Genomic DNA, 14,172 nt, shown 5'->3' on the forward strand with positions numbered 1-14,172 from the left:
GTTTTGGTACAAGATGAACTCTCATAATGATCCATTATCAAGAGACATAAACATACTGGTGGTAATATGAGTAAATCGAACACTGATACTGCATAACACTGGTCTGGTTTGACATAATTGTTTGCAGCTATTAAAAACCAATCAGGCTGTTGTTTTCTTATAATGTTCATGTTCGAAGGTCAAACGCTTGAGTTCATCAACATGATTTGGATGCGTTTACCTCCTGTACTAACCACAGGAGCAAATTAGTGAGACCGGCTTTGCATAGCTACCAAAGAGAACAAAGAGAGAAACTGTAGAAGTAAGCAAATTCTGTATTTTAGGTTTGAGTTTTTACTAATTCACAAAACAAACGCATGAAAGAAGCAAACTGGTGCATTTTTTAGTTGAAGGTAAGCCTCGCGTCCTGATGTCTCATTTTGTCAGTGTTATGTCTGTGTGGGAAGAAATGAACAAATAAAAGTTATTTTAAATAAAACGATGTTGTCTTACTGTCACGAGTAATTCTGTAATTAATTTAAGGACATTGAGTTGTCTGTCCATGTTTGTTCTTTTTATTTTACATGATGTAATCTTGAAGTCTGTATACCTTTTCTGAGATGGTCACAGACAGACACTAGGAGGCACTAGAGTGCATGCCGTTTATCCTCCAGACAAAAAAAGTGCCTTGGTGAAATATTTTTTTTATGCTCAGCATATGGCTATTAATTTGAAATAGATAGACAAAAGACATAAGATACACTACAGCTAAGTCAGCTGGTGGTTCCCCTCTTTCCAAATGTCTCTGCCTCTGCACCTATCAATAAGAAAGTAGCCGCCTTGTAATGGTTGAATTTACAAGATAAGGGACGCACTTGTCCTTGTTTTATAGTTCATTTTTCTACAAGATTCACGAGATCCACGTTTTCACTTTTAAAAAATAAAATCTAGTGGTGCTTAGCGTGATAAAAGTTGTGAGAAGAAATGTCCTTTTATCTGTTTCAGTGGTAAGAGCATTTTCTTTTCTTATTTTTGGTTCCAACAATAACTCGTGTGCATCTCTGTTACATTTTTCCATTTAATTTTGAAATCTAAATTAATGTTTGGTTAAAAAGAAATTGTTGAATGTTCAAAAAAAGCACAAACTTCCTTTGGAACAGAAAACTGGTGGAATATCTAACATTTAGAAATCAAACCACATACATCTTACGCTTTTCCTGTTTAATTTGTCTTGAGTTTTATCTTTATACAGGATAATTATGGCAAATGTACTTTCAGCAGACTGATCAACGTTCTTTGTTGCTATGATACACGTGTGATAATCGTGTGGCTACAACAGGATACTTCACCTCGTGTAAGTTCTTCTGAAACAGACCTGTATGCAAATAAAGATCTTTTCTCTTTGACTGACTTACTTATGTAGTTCTAATACAGAAAATAAAGACACCCTCATTACTTATATCCAAGCACACAAATTTTCAAAATGGCTTGATATGCAGGCAAATTTTATACGACTCAGTGGAGCGTGACTTAGTGTTTCTGTTCAAAATCCATAAACATTTGTATTTTACGGCTCAGTTGCTCAGACTGCTCGTCTCAAACTGTCAATGTCGGAGATCGTGAAATGATGATGACACAAAGGAGCTCCATGAGGAAATGCACTCTAAAAAAGAAAACTGTGGAACAAAATAACATCCAAACAACTGCACTTTTAGTCTAGAGCAGATTTAAAAGGTACATTCATCTGAAAAACTCTAGGAAAGGAAAAAGAACATGATAATGTGAGTCAAGGGACAACGTTATTCCAAACACTTACTAGATTAAGAGATAGACTGCCGTTCTCTAACATTTTCCACAAAACAGAGAAATAAATCGATATGAAACGTCCTTTTCTGAACTTCTATATGGGTTTCTGTCACTGCAACATTTCCTTCTGCTTGTAATTAAGGGGCCTGATGAGTGTAAGGAGTTAGAGTCACATGTGTATATAAATGTAGCGCCTTGCAAAAGTGTTTACACCCCATTAATATTTGTACATCTTTTGCAATGTGTTGGAACGTCTATGTGACAGAATATCTCAGTCTAGTGCATAGTCTAGTTTTCAGTATTTCTTACAATAAAAATCTGTAAGTGTAAAACTCCGTGAACCCAATTATTATACCGTTCACCTGTACGTAATTTAGATGATTAATGCCTCAGAGGTTTGTTAGAGAATATTAGTGAACAAATAGCATCAAGAAGACCAAGAGGAAAAGCGTACAGGTCAGAGAGAAAGTTTTAAAACAATATTCCAAGATTGGAACGTTTATTGGAGAACTTCTCAGTCCAAAAACAGAAAAAGTACAACTCCAAACCTTCTAACGTGTGGTATTTAGGCCTAATCTGATAGGCCAAGCAAGAACAAGAGTTCTAACTTAGATTACCAGGAAGACCACAGCAACAGAGATCCACGGCTCCGTTGGGCGAGTCTTTCAACACAACTCTGGCCTTTATGGTGACGCAGCAATAAAGACGCTATTAGTTATATTTTCATTCAATTGTCACACAAATTTTAAGCCAACTTTAGAAATTTCTCAAAAAGAAAACAAACAAAAAATGCAAATTAAGTGCGTTTTCATCTACTGGTTCAAAGTGAATCAACCAGGTTACACAAAAGTGTAATTTTGTTAGATGTTGATGCTACCTATGTTTGTAATAAACAAGACACACAGGTTGCCAACTAGCATAAAACACACATTTCACAGAAATTGACAACTTTTTTATCTCCAGCTGAATGTTTGGGCTCAGACATTTCTCAGACTTTCGGGCCTCTGGTAAGGCATAGACCCACCAGTGGATGGTGGTAATCCACCAACCCCATCCCAGCCTGGACTGACTTTCACGCGACACTCTGAATTTCCTTGTGTTTTCTAGAAACTCTCTGAGATTTCAAACTCTCTCAAATTTCTGAGATTTTCTCTCAAATCTGAGACTTTTCAAGCTCAGAAATGTCCTCGTTTTTTTCAAGAAAATTTCAGAGATTAATCTCAAAATTTCTAAGTTTCTTGGGAGAAAATCTACTCTTCTTTTTTACCTAACTACAATGGCCCTAGTACGCCGTCGTAGAAAATAAGTGTATGAACTACAGATGTCCCAGAGAAAGCTTTAACAAGTATTAAGCAACTGGAACATAGACAAACAAAATGAGGACATGAGTTTATATTGCCACTGTGCCCAATGAGGTATTGTAGAAGATGTAAAAGAATCTCAAGAGTGGTATCTCCATAACAACCATTTCTTTTACAGCTTCTTTAGATCTCTCTCCCTGGGTGCTAATAAACGCTCACATATGCTGCATATAGAACGGCTCAGATTACACTCTGGTTTATGAGGTGATAGAGGATAAAGTACATTCAATAAGATTTTGTTAGCATTGAGGTAACAAGACTACAAAGTTGTCACCCCCACCCTCAACCATCTTCGTCGCCAAAAACCTGCCCGCTAAATCAGTTTAGATCGCCAGTCGCAATAGTGATGCCATAAAATGAAGCATCAACGAATCATAAAAAGAAACGCTTAAACTTGTCAGTCTAGCGTAAGCAGTTTATTTTTTTTTTGGTTTTAACAAGTTGCTATTTTTTTTGTCATTTTAACTCAAACTCCTGAAGACATAAAGATGACACCCATGATGACCCGTATCTGTGTGTCTGTCATGTGTTGGCAGGTATCGGTGGCGTCCATGACTATTCAAAATGACAGTCGGCCACAGAGTCTCTCTCTCCGTCTCTTTCTACGCAAGTGTACACATCCCCTCACACACACATACACACACAGAGATAAATAGAGAGGAATACAGAAGCTGCAGCGTGACAGTAATTCAGCCGTGCCGTCGGCTGGTGCGAGGCCATCTCTGGCAACACCCTAAATGAGTTCTCATGTCCCCCACGGCAAGATGAAGCACCTCTGATAAAGCCGAGCTGCGGACCTCGACTTTCTGCCACCTAACCGCAACTAAATCACAGTCCGCCTCCTGCACTCGCTGTCAGGTCTGGGTGCAATGGGAGGATGAAATAAAAAAATAAAAAATAAAGAGGATGCAATAAAATATCTTGGCTAACAGTGTGGGGTTATGTGTGTGAGGGTATATTACTATGAAGAGATTCTGTCACAAATGCAATTCAGTTAACCTGTACTGCACCAGTTCACAAGAAATGTCATTTCAGGGCACTTTACAAAAAAAAAGTGAATTAAATCCAATTATATATACACATTACAACTCATCCAAGTTATTAAATATTATTCATTTTGGTTCAAACATTTTCTATCTAATCAAACCCTGCAAATTGTATCAAGTCAGTAGCTGTGTTTCCACTGACCATAAAATTGTGCAAGTTGAAATTATAAATATAAATGTGCTTAATGCAATTTATTTTTAAAAATCTAATTTTTCATTAAAGTTTGTTGCATTAGGATGAGGTGGTTTTTCGGCCATATATCAATAGATGTTTTGTAAAACTCCAGTGGAAACACTTTTTTCGCATACTCACGTTATCAACTGCTGGATGTTAATACCAACAAAGACGATACACAGAGTGTTTGAGAAAATGTTAACGACATAACAGTGATGCAACACATTTAATAGCTGTTACAGGCCTGTTACTCATGTCAATCGCAAATCAAACTTCGACCAGAGTCCTCCAACCAAGATGACACGTTTCTGTGTTGCTGGAGGTCAAAGGAAAGATGGCACCCAAAAAATGGTTCATATCTAAAACCAAAATATACACTATCTAGTTTACATAATTTAGATCAACATTAGATTATTTTTCTTCTTTTGCTCTTTCCTTTGGGTTGTTATTTTGTTTGTATTTCCTTTTAATTCCTGTAAAGCACTTTGTATTGCCTTGTTGCTGAAAATGTGCTATATAAATAAAATTACCTTTACCTTGCTAAATGTTTTCACTAATCATGGACCTGAGAGAAATCCATGGGGTTTAATATGAAAAGGTTGAGCCCATCTCTTACAAAAGCAGCCCCCCACACCTTAATTCCCTCAGCACCAAACTTTACCCTTGACACGTTGCCTTCAGGCAAGTACCGTTATTCCGGCTACTGTCATGTAACCACTGGCTTTCCAGACCTAAGATTCGTGATTCGTCACTCCAGAGAATACATCTGCACTGTTCTAGAGTCCAGTGGCGGTGTTCTTTGCACGACAGCAACAGATGCCTTTGCGTTGCACTTGGTGCTGCAAGGCTTGAACGCCAGGGCCATGAAAACCCATTCCATGAAGTCCTCCATGCATTGCTCGCGAGTTGATCACTGACTGCATGAAGGAGGTCTGGAGACAATGATGGCAGAAAGTTGGCACCTTTGGCCATAAAACACCTGATGAATGGATGGGTGAATAAAAACGTTTAGCAGTGTAGTGTATATTGTAGCTGCCTCACATGAACACTAACTGCTTAAAAAAATCGGCAGGACATTTTACCTCTCGAAAAGGGGCCTACTCCATTGCAGTTTGATGACTGAGCTACTGATAGCTGTATGGCTACATCAAACTACATAAAGTTGCATGCTTTCATGTTTTTGTTTTTCTAGAGCAGTGGCTTCATGTACTGTGAATATGGACATCCCAAAATACTTCACTATGTGTACTTATTATCTGCAGCAGCTTGTACTTTTTGAATAATGTCTGAAAGCAGATTAAAAAAGACTTCTAATCATTGTGTCCTTTATTCAACACAATGCTATAAAAATCATTTTCATTGCCTCTAGTCAGACAAATAGATTAGAAAAACCCAAGCAGGCAGATTTAATGAGACTCATTCGACCATTACGTACTTTCTGTTTGAAATCTATAACCCCCTAAACATTTTATGAAACGGTTACTCAGAGTGTTTGTCTCAAACTGTTTTAATGTCAACAATGGTGAAATGATGATGAAACAAATGAGGCTACCAGACAACATATTTCATAAATAAACCCCAGAGATCAGGGTGCAGTGCTTGGCAGTGGCAGCTGGTGGAAAACATTCTTGGTGGGGTTGATGTGCCAATAGATTTCCCTTCCAAATCCAGTACAGGGATTGAAATGAGCAGCAGGGAAATTCTTTATACAGCAAAATAACATGTTGAATTAGCTAAAAGCAAAAGGCCGGTTCAGTAACTTCCAAGTTATATCAAATTTTATCATTAAATCAGTGTCAACAGCCAACACCGAATCAAGACTCAGAACTGTGAAAAACACCAAACTAATTTGAGAATTAGTTTGAGAACTACTATTAAAATTTCTACTCATTTTAATAGTAGAAAATTAACTCATGGCACCAGACAGAGGTCTTCCTCTCTAAAAGGACTAAACACACAGGATGAAATAATCATGACTACTCGCACAAAATTAACCCAGAAATCAAAAAGACTTGACCAGGTTCTGCTGGAACCATGGGCGTAAATCCCGGTGGGGGGTCGGGAGGGGATACTGGGGATATCCCCTCCCCAGATATACAGTATATATCTGTGTGTATATATATGTATATACTGTATATATACACACACACACATAAGTGGCCGTCTTACCCAGCAAACATCATGCTATCAACCAAACGTGCATTATAAAAGCAGCACAAGCTCAAAAAGGCAACAGGAACATTATGATTATTAACAATTATAAAAACAAATCCTAGCAAAATTTACCCAGAGCAGTATTGGCATTATGCTAGCCAGAGAAACACATACATCAAACAAACTACAGCAACATTCATAACTGATTATCAGTAAAGACTAAATGATAGTGGCTGATGAACAGAAAAAGTAAACAACGAAAAACAGCAGGGTGGTAGCTATTAGCTAAAACTAATGTAAAAAGCTGAGGAACTCAAACTGTAGCTTACCGGCCATCTTGAAAATTCAGCACCATCATTCAAGGTGGGGTAAGATTTCCCTCAACAGTTGTCGCCATCATCAAATTTGGAACTTTCTCACTTTCAATTACGCCGGAATCTTCTTTTCTTGATTTTTTTATTGGCTGTTGGCAAGAGAAACGTCAGGTAAGCATTACCGCCACCTACTGGTTTACCCACATATTCCAGGCAGAGGCGAAATTCTAAGCGCCCCAAATGACATTAAATTCAGCGATGCTGATTGGCCAAATGTTTCTTAGTTTCCCTTAGTAACCGCACACTATTGGCTATTTAGCTACACTAAGGTGGCGCTATGAGAATAGACAGTCTATCGGGGGAAATTCACTTTTAAATGAGAGTTGATGTGAGGTAATGTGGTGTAAATGATTCAGATTAAGCACACGCTACTAAGGGACACTGGCTAATAATTCTTTTCTTTTTTTTCCTGCGTATTTCATTCCAAACATAAGAGAACGTGTTATTTTACTTTTTTTTTCGTTTATTTTTTTCTTTTTGCATGAAAGTTTCTGTATTATCAAAATGTGTGTGTGTGTGTGTGTTTCACCTTCCTTTCAAACTACAATTGCTCTGGAAGAAAACAAATCTCTTTTCTCTTTCGATCTGCATTTCAATAAAAGCCCTTTAATGGAAGGAATAAGGGATTACATTTGACACTGGCTCGGTCACCATTTGATGTAAACAGCTTCCCATCCCCGTCTCCGTGTTTCATTAGTGGCCTATAATGTATTTTTAATGGCAGCCTTAAATTATAATTTCAGTTTCAGCTGTCGTTATGAGTCACCGCCGTTTTCTGTTGGCTCAGCAAAGCACGCTCAGTCGAGTCGAGTTCAAATAGGAAGGCAACTTTGCCAAATGTATCAGTTTGGGGGTCAGCAACGTGAAAGCTGCCAAATCACAGCTGCAGAAGTGGAATGATGCTAAGTGATTAGCAGCAAGCCTGCAGATTGGTAAAGGTCTGCATATTGTGACTTTTCTCAAACTACTGTTTGAGGACAGTAGAGTAAATGGACATTTAGCGATTTTTAAACCGACTTTCTGTGGAAAAAGGTGAACCGCAGCTAATATCTGCTTTGCAGATCTGAAAATACATAGTGATGAAACATCAGAAAAGTAAAGAGGTGTACCAACTAATTTGAATTTACACTTAACGATGACAACCAAGAGAGTAATTTACTACAGGTAAGATATAACATGCTTGTAATTTTGTAACAGAGCCCCACTTTGAAAACATGGAGCTTCAAACATAAAAAGTCACCTGCAGTCTCTGATCATTTGAGCAAAGCTCAAAATTTTAAATTTGGCTCTTGTTGGCCTTTTTCGTCTTTGTCAAGCATGCACAAGGATAAAATATGTCCCCATTTCTGCAGCGATTCCTGAAAAAGTGATGCAGGCGTCGCTGGCATCCCTGCTTGGCATTAGCCGCCAAAATTCAGCCTCATTTCACACAGTCATGTCTGATGAGTGCTATTCAGCGCCGCTCTCAAGCTCAACCTTCACACTTCAAAAGCCACTCCATCATCATCGTCATCGTCGTCGTTGGGTAAAAAGTCAAAGTGTGAACTTCTTTTGATGAGGCGTACACAGTGTGAGGTCTCTCTTTGTGACCTTTGACTCACTTATGGCTCGACGATGCAAACGGCGCCAGAATGAGAATCGCAAGCGCTGGGAATGACCCAGGTGAGAACAGTGACATTTCTTGGCGGTTCTTAGAGAAATACGTCTTCTTACGGTGGATTTAATCACACCACCTTGAATATTTCCCAACTCTTTTAAAAACAGTTATGAATCTAAATATGTACGAAATCCTTCAGTGTTTCGAACGGACGAGTAACATTTTCTAAGCAGTATTTTTTCTTGCACCTACTAGAGAAACATATTTGAGTATTTCTACATCTACAATCTCAGATTATATCCATATTGGCAAGTAGACAACATAGATTTTAAAGACTTAAAATAAAAATTTTTTTTATTGAATTTGCAAATGTGAAACATTTAGAAAAAAAAAAAATCCAACCAATAGTTTGAGTACATTTCAGTTTCTGTCAAGCACGTCGCTTTGTGTCCCAGCTGAACTACGTTCTCTTTAAGTTGACTCACCTGACTGCTGAGTTAATGTCTTGCCAGATCCTCCTGCGATGTCAGTTCTCCGTTGCTCTTCTTGTGACTACCACCATGATTTGTAGCAAAAAACCCTATTATTTATAATTATTCAAGTCAATAAATGTCCTAAAACATTTGGTAAAATTAGCACATTGCAACATGATAAGGATATTCTGTCATGATGGTAGTTTTTAACAAGCCCACATGCAGAACACAAGACAGGAGAGGTAGGATCAGTGTTAAATGATTTAATAATGATCACACAATTATCAGCGAGAATCAGGATGGTCTGGTCCAGGGGCAAAGACAGTGACGGCAACAATGGTTCACTACGAGGAAAGAGCAGAGTGGTGAGTTCAGGGGTCGTGGGAAGAAAGGAAATCTTTCTGGGAAAAACAGGCTGATCTTACTTGTTGCAGATGAACGGAGTCTTGGAGGGGAAACAAAGTATGTCCGGGGTCTCGGTTCTTGGTGGGTCCAAGAACAACGGAGGAGTGCGGCGGGCAGCGGACAGGTAGGCTCGGGTGCAGCGGAGAGACGGAGGAGTGGTACGGCCGCCAGCCGTGGGGGTCCAGGAGATAATTGCAAAACAACGGAGAGGTGAGTCTGGGAACTCGGGCAACCTGTGGATACTTTCCACGGCGTCACGAGGGTGGTTCATAAACCAGGAATTCAACCGGGATCTCATCAAAGGATCACCTAAAAGGCAACGGAGTAAACAAAGATAATTACTAGAATGTTCAAGACAACTAGAAACACAGAGACGGGCTCAGGGGGCTCAGGGGTACCGTGACTGGCTAACACTCAGGCGACGCTGGACTGGCGGCCAACTCCTTAAGTCTGCGCCGCTGATGAAGATGATCACGAACAGCTGCGGATAATAATGCACCGCACTCCAACCGGAACCTGTCGCCATCTGGTGGTAAAAGGTAATAAGGGTGCACAGGAACTCCCACCATGCAGCCAGAACCCCGGAACATAACATATTCGGCCTTTCAAAGACTCTTAAAGGGTATTTTTGATCAGTCAAGTGACCAAAAACTAATATATATATAGTAATAGATTTTTACAATATTTTTCAACTATGACAAACAGCAAATTTTTGTTTGCTATTCAGACATGTCATGTTCAGCATCAAAGTTCATGTTTCCTTAGCTGCGATATGGTAACATGTGCAAATTGTTTATTGTTCAACATGGAAGTTGTTTATGGCTGATACTGATATTTACATTCTACACAGCCTCATATTTCTTTTTGCTCTGGTTGCAGTAGTTTTATGCCGACTGTTACAAAATCTCAAAGATTAATAAAGCCAAGTGAGAGAACCTGACAGAGGCTGATTTGCAGACCAAGTCAATGTTCAGCATCATATATCATCATTAATGCTAAGTTATGCCATAAATTAAAAAGTGTTGCAATCCAAACTATACATAATTCTGGCACTTTGTGGGTAAGTAAATTCAGACTCCTTCACCAATGTTATCGTCCCGACGCCACAAGTCTACGACATTCATGCTGCTGATAGGTGTACGTAAACTTCTGACCCACACCCGAGCTCCGCTACCTGTACTTCCTCTGCTCTGGAGGTGTGCAATCGCCAGCCTATGTTGCTCCTCGGAGCTCGCGTTGCTCACAAAGCCGTAGTTGTGAATTAGTAATGGCTTCCCAGTCCTGTTACCTTTTTCATGCCTTACTGCCAAATATAGAGACGTGTGGTGTGCGACTGAGTGCCAAGGAGAGGTTATTATATAACTGTTGCTGACCTCTGCCAACATCCTCCATGAGAGTATACTGCTACAATATGAGCGGCAGATGGTGAGCATGGACACGGTTTCACTGCATTTATCTGTTCCGAACGAAACAAATACACCACACCGCCAACGCCGTTGCTGCGTTTTTGCCTTCGCTTTGCCTCCTTACAACACTCATGTTGTTGAATTGGATTTTTTTTTTTTCACTTTTCTTTTACCCACGTTTCAGGTTTCACTGCAGGTCAGGAGAGAGTTTTAGCGAATGGTTTTGGGTTAATGAGCGTGTCAGATGTGAAAACCCAACAGAGAGCAAAACAGAACAATAAAAGCAAAGGAAACAAAAAATAGCAAATGATTCGGCGTGGCGACTGTAGCGACAACCAGAACCTGTGATGGTCGTAACGAAATCCGTAGACCATAAAAAGCACATCTGGATGAGTCCAGAGAAGGTTTTTTTTATTATTATTATTATTAGTTTTTATATTTTCCAGTTAGCTGCTGTGCAAAAGTACCAAAAACACACAAGTTTCAGGTGGAAACACAGATGGGATGCATTTGACCCTCCTCTTCCTCGTTGATAGAGCTTTGTTTCGCTTTCTGTGTTGTTTGACAAATGACTCAGTGCTTTTGGTCAATAATCACTGAGTCACTGATAGTAATTGGAACCACCTGCACTGTGGCATTTAGCTGATTTGTACTCCGGATGAGGAGGAAACATCGAACCAACAGGATCTGTAAGCGCTTCACTTCCAAATGTGTAATAAGGAAAACAGCTGGACTTCGACATCCTGTCTCGGATCGCGCCGGTATGTCATCAGCAGAGGAAATGTCGATTACAGACGGTTGCATTCTGTCTTAACCTTTGCTGAAAAATATTATTACTTAAATATATTTGTTACAGCTTAATAAATAGACCAGTAAGTGGAACATAAATTGTTGGTTAGTTGAATCCAATGTCACCTGGAGACATTTCTTTAACAATGGTAAGACGCGTGTTGTTGTGTGAACATCAGAATCACATCCAGACTTTGTTTGATGCAAGATTTGATTTAGACAAACAAACAAATAATAATTCTAATATGTTAATACTTGCATATATGCTTCAACAAGCCTTTATTTTATTAGTTTTTTAGTTTGCAATTAGGCATAAACGTTCTCTGAAGTTGAAATTCCTTGTAGGAAAGTCGAGTTTACCAACAACACGAACCCTCAAAATCCAATATGGCTGCCCCACATATAAAACTCAGCCGTATTTGAGATAATAGAGACTGCTTAGTTGCATTCCTGAAAATCTGTATGTCAGCAAACCTATCACACACACACACCCACACACACACACGCACACACACACACACACACACACACACAAAAAAACTGTCTGTCCTTCTACATTAAGCATGACAGTGAGATGATGGAAAGCAAAAAGTGAAGATGAATAGTAGTTTTAGTTTGTATTTTCTGTTGTTTAATGAGCTTGAACTTGAAGCAACATTAAGATGGAACCAAATCGAGTCCCGGAGGGTAAGTAACTCGTTTATTTCTACTCACCAAACTAATATCAATATTTCTTGTGAGTGACACTAAAGTAGGGGAGTCTAAACGTTTTGTCACAAAGGTCAAAAGTATTCATGGCCCAAGAAAGAAAAATGCAAAATCTCAAATAAGATCAAGGAAAGAAAGTAACAAAATTTTTGGGGAGCGTTATTCATGGTTCATCCAACACTTAGCAATAATTTTGCACGTTTGTTCTCTTAAATGAAATACTTTCCAAACAAATTTATTCTCAGTTTAAAAGAACGAGATTTGGGTCACTTTCTTCCACAACGCTTGCTAAATTTAGGCAAGTTTAATAAATTAAATAAAAGCTTCAGAAAAGCCAGATTTTCAGTAAATGTCTCTGGGTAAACGTGGTTCTACTTATTACACAAGCTTGGCTGTAGAAAAAAAAAAAGGACACTTTGTGTCGTACTTAACATTTAGAGTTGTAAGAAAATTCGGTCAATAACGGTTTCACACTGATGAAAAGTAAATCGTTCAATAAACAAATTTATGTTATTCTTAAACTGCTGTTTGCGGCCTCAAAAAAAATTGTTCCGAGTGCCAAAAGTGGCCCCGGGGCCGCACTTTGGACTCCCCTGCACAAGAGAAAACTGGAGTCCAGCAGTGGCAGAACTATGGCTGATGTTTGCACTTACTGCAGAATAAGTACCAACTCACCCAGATTTTGACGTAACAAGCTGAAGAGGTTCGCTTCTAAAGTACCGAAAAATGAAAGAAAGAAAAGAAAGAGTTCAACGTGGAATGATAGCGAGTTTTTAGAATGTCTTCAACTTATCTTAATAAAGTGTTGCTCAGTTATCTCCTTTATTTTACCTCTTTATGCACTTCTTCAGAGAAATTTAGAGCTTCAGCGGTCAAACACATTCAAGGTGGATTAAGCAAGCTAATGGATGTGACGTTTTTCCTCAGAAAAGTAAAAAATATCCTTTATAGTTGATCAGAGAATGCAAGCGATGCAAATATCCTCCCTAAAAATGGACAAAGGGACACTGGGGGTTATTTCCATAATCACATTTAGTTTGGGTTTGACTCAGAAATGCACGATTCAACAACAATAAGTCCACCTTTGCGGTTTCATCGTCCCCTAGATTCACTCACCGTAGGAAACGAGGAGAGAGATCAGGGGCCGGTCGCCACATTTCAGATCTGCTCGCAAATTGAATCCAGGGAACATTTGTTGCTACAAAAGCAAGCAGAGCAACAGAGGCGTTTTGAACACGCGGCACTTGAAAGTGACTTTGACTCGTTAGGGTGCAGCTGGAAGAAGGTGGCAGCGTCTCCTTCCTGTTAGGTAACACTGGGGGGGGGGGTTGGCCCCTCAGCACAGGGCCTCTGTCCCGGGAAGGAGGGAGTCGACGTCAGAACGTTTTCTTCCTTCTCTTCGTCTTTCCTCTCTTCTCCGAGGAGGGCGTTCTCTCCCACCGGTGCCAGCACTTTAATTGGAACCACTTTAGGAAATAAGCTGCTGCCATCTTGTTTTTATCTTTTTTTTTCTTGGTCTGTTTTAGCTAAAAGACAGAAGAGCAGCACATAAAACGTGAACCTTTGATGGCGGGACAAAAAAAAAGAGTACAGCCTTATCTTTTGGTGAACGAAATGAAATCGAATCCAAACTAAACATGGTTTATAAATACAAACAAATATATTTGTTTGTTTATGTTTATATTTTATTTTGTTCTATAGTGAATATAGAACAAAACAAGACTTAAGGAGGAAATAAAGGAGACTAGCTTTTTGTTTGTTTTCGCACAAAAGGAGATCATGATTTCGTGGAATACAAACTGTTTTAAAGTTATTGTAAACTATTAAAGGAGCAGAGTTTTGTGTTTTCCAGGCATCTGGTGTCATTTTATAACATAATCAAGTGACTATGTTAGCTTC

At 39.1% G+C, this 14,172-nt stretch overlaps 1 protein-coding gene across 1 annotated transcript in view; it reads right to left on the minus strand.

Moving 5' to 3' along the window:
* The window catches only part of ldlrap1a (low density lipoprotein receptor adaptor protein 1a), a 150,782-nt gene that overhangs the window by 87,074 nt on the left and 49,536 nt on the right, over nucleotides 1–14,172 (minus strand). The window lies entirely within an intron of this gene.

This window comes from Xiphophorus couchianus, chromosome 13, assembly GCF_001444195.1.
Source record: "Xiphophorus couchianus chromosome 13, X_couchianus-1.0, whole genome shotgun sequence".
NCBI classification, from domain to species: Eukaryota; Metazoa; Chordata; class Actinopteri; order Cyprinodontiformes; family Poeciliidae; genus Xiphophorus; species Xiphophorus couchianus.